This window comes from Tasmannia lanceolata, unplaced genomic scaffold (assembly GCF_043159265.1).
Source record: "Tasmannia lanceolata isolate RefF3 unplaced genomic scaffold, GAP_Taslan_0.1 ptg000011l, whole genome shotgun sequence".
Lineage (NCBI taxonomy): Eukaryota > Viridiplantae > Streptophyta > Magnoliopsida > Canellales > Winteraceae > Tasmannia > Tasmannia lanceolata.
Window position 1 is genome coordinate 9,364,049 of NW_027518688.1, and position 3,527 is coordinate 9,367,575.

Below are 3,527 nucleotides of genomic sequence, written 5' to 3' on the forward strand. Positions count from 1 at the left end.
CATCATTTTCGAGTGCAGTATCACAGAGAAAGGTTGGGCCGGTGGTCTTCTCCAGCACGCCTCCCTGCCGACAGCCACCTCTTTTTCCACGGTCACCACCTCCAGTCCCTCCTTCATCTCCTCCAAAAAAAACCACCTCCACCGGAGGAATCTCAGCCACCACCAGCATCTTCAAGAATCTGGCAACCTCCATTGTCACTGGCCACCAAGCCCATCCTCAGGCCACCACCCACGATCTTGATTCCAAAGACCACAGCCTCCTACGACTAGACCCGACAACCCCATTGCTAAATCCAGCAACCTACAGCCTCCCACGTCCTCCACGGCCTCCAGATCCGAAAACCAACGGCCTCACACTGCCTATAGCTGGCCTTCCACGGCTCCAGATCCGGCAATCCACGGCCTTCCACGTCCTCTGGCAACTCAACGGTTTTCCACGGCTCCAGATCCGGCTTCACAGCCTCCGCGGTTTTTACTTGATAACAGTCATGGATGAGCGTTATATGCCTATTTTAGGTTTCCAGAAAACTCTAGTAGCTGGGTTTCTATGTTGTTAGCATGCAAGCTACAAGAACATTGAAACTAAAATGCTTCAGATCAACTAGGATCCAACACTTCATAGGGCAGAAATGAAAAATACAACGGAAAAATAACCGCGACAAACTAAAGGAGAAAAAGTAAACAGGCAGATCATAAGCTGTCTTGATTCATAAAGTTTAATCTTCAAACTTCACATGCAGCAGATATTGATTCATCAAGGTTAAGTTTGAAACTTCACATGCTCCATGGCCCCATGATAACATTCAAAACATGCACATAGACTAAAACAGCCATATGAAAGGTACAGACTAAACCTGATACAGCTCAAAAAAGTATTAATACAGCCCATAATATATCAATAAAACAAATAATTAAAACAGTAAGAAAAGCATACAATGGAGCTACCCCCACAAAACATGTTAGTTATGTGGAATGTGTCGGAACAGAGCTAAGTTCCCGGTTTTTTGAGGTGGGGGCGTAACAAAGTGTACAGTAAAGATTATAGCAGGTTTGAGCTGCATAGATGTCGTTTGCATTGGTGGGGCACTCGTTGATGTAATCCATATACTGCAATTAATAAATTTGTTATTTTCAAAAAAAAAATAAAAATAAAATCAGCACTCATGCATCGGACAGGGATAATTGTTCTTTTCAGGATCCCCTTATCCACAAGACCATGGCATCATTATGAACAAAAAGAATTACATATAAAGTAAAGATAGAGAAAAGTTTACTGCCTGCTGCCAACCTGACGCCAACCCTCCTCCTTTATCCTGGCTTTGGATAGGCTGTGAAAAACACAGGGGGAGTTGAGTTGAGTTGAGTTGAGATAGAGAAAAAAATTTAAAAAAAGAGAGACCAGTTAGACGACAAAGCCATAACATGTTGGTTTCAGAGAGTAAAAAACAGCAGAACACAAATCTCAACAGATCAGTTGGTCATAATTGTCCAATGCAAGAGATGTTAGTTTATGATCCATCCATTGTATGGATCAAATGGAATCACCAAAGACATGCCAATTTCTCTACAATAAAGGAGGCACATATTCCCAGACCCTTTTTCAGCCTTATGACCCCCTTTTATCAATGCCACATTATTAAAAATTTCTAAACTGTGTAAATAACACAGATATGAATATCCAATTAAACCCAGAAAATAAATCCTTAATGGTACCAAAATGAAACATATTCATGATCAATTGTAACATGTCCTATAATATCTGAGTTTACATGTGAGACAATTACATCTACTAACTTCAATGGTTCAATATATTCCAAAAGTTGGCAACTAATATAAGCTCATAATTCTGCAAGGGACGTGTAAAGTCCCAGGGTAGTCAGGCTACTTAAAACCAGATATGAGCTATTATTTTTGTTTGCCCGATACATTGTTTTGGTGATATTATTTTAATGTATAATGAGGTTAGTATTCTTGACACCACTGGAAGATTATGTTGAACATAATTGTTTCTAACCAATCAGTGGCACAGGCACCCAAGGGTCACATTCAGTCAGGGGATGTTAGAGAACACATTACCAACTTCAAGCGAAAATAATCTACAGCAGTGTCAGAGTAAGTAAAGCTCAGCATTACTGAATCAGACAGGGATAACTGTTCAATTCATTTTCTCCTCATTCACAATGCTCTAGAAAATCAATCATTCGACAAAGTAAAATCTGTGAAAAATAAGTATACAGTAAATCAAATATAAAAAAAGGGAATTATTTATCTTCTTGGATCCCTGCAAATCACAAAGACAGCATTCAATACATACATACATGCATATGTCTCTAGTGACCACATAACTATCACAAATTAAGAAGAGAGAAAAGGCCAAATTTTGCAAGTAACTGACTCATGCCACAAACTCAGACTGTTCATCAAGTGCCAGTTTAAAAATAACAGCCGATAGAAATCATGGGTATGTTATAGGGGGTGCAACTTGGGTTGAGCTTTTACCTTAAAATCAGGTCGGGTTCGGGTTGATTCCAATTCATTGTTTTAGCAAAATCTCAACCCGACCAGACCCAAGTTGCACCCCTAGTATGTTAAAGATCAGGTGGAAATTCCAAAACACCAAGGCGCTGTTTGGAGGGAAAAAATTCCCAATAAATATTTTTCATTTACACGATTTAGACAGAAATAATAAATTAAAGTGATATCATTAGAAACAAAAGGTCCCTGTAAATAAAACTTGAACTGCAGTGGTTCAAGTTACTTTTTTTCCCATGTGCAATCAAATAATGGAAAAGCAGGAAATCCTGAAAAAGTTATTATTTTCCAAACTTTTCCAAAAAAATCCTGCAATCCAAACAGGGCCTAAGTTTAGAAGCTTGCTATGAATGCATGCGTTACTCGAGAAGACCTCTGCCATACTAGTAAAAACCCAGGAAATTAAATTCCTGTTGAAATAGGAAGAGACCAAAGTAGCCAAGTTGTAATCACCTACTCTAACAAGAAAAGAATTAGAACTTGGGAGCAACAAAAACACTTCGCGAGAGAGAGAGAGAGAGAGAGAGAGAGAGAGAGAGAGAGAGAGAGAGAGGCAACAGCTCTTCCTATTCAAGTGAATATCACCATACCCAATTCAATAGTTGGGTACATATTAGTTTCAAAAAAAAATAGGTGGGTACATTCATGTCACGAAAGCTCATCATTTGGACTCACTAAGAAAATGTTGGAACCCAGGTAGAACTCACCCTCAAAAGCTAGCCTTCAAGGGTGAGTTCTACTCGGGTCCCATCAAGTGGTATCAGAGCCAGGCTGCAGTAACCCTGGTTTAGCCTCCGAGGATGGAAATATCCCTCGGGGAAGATCTCGATAGCCCCGGTATGCCTTCGAGGATGGAATATCCCTTGGGGAAGATCTCGTAGTTCCCATGTTGCACCCGCGTGAATGGGAGAGATTGTCCACATTGCTTCCACATGGAGGGGGAGATTGTTGTGGCTTCCACGTGAAAGCAAATATCCTACATCAGATGAGTGAGA

General features: G+C 40.3%; 1 non-coding gene across 1 annotated transcript; it reads right to left on the bottom strand.

The window, feature by feature from the left end:
* Positions 1 to 2,100: 2,100 nt before the first annotated feature.
* LOC143886975 (small nucleolar RNA R38) lies at positions 2,101 to 2,183 on the bottom strand. The gene has a single exon (XR_013253963.1). It is a non-coding gene; the product is annotated as a small nucleolar RNA R38 (small nucleolar RNA).
* Between the last annotated feature and the right edge of the window lie 1,344 nt (positions 2,184 to 3,527).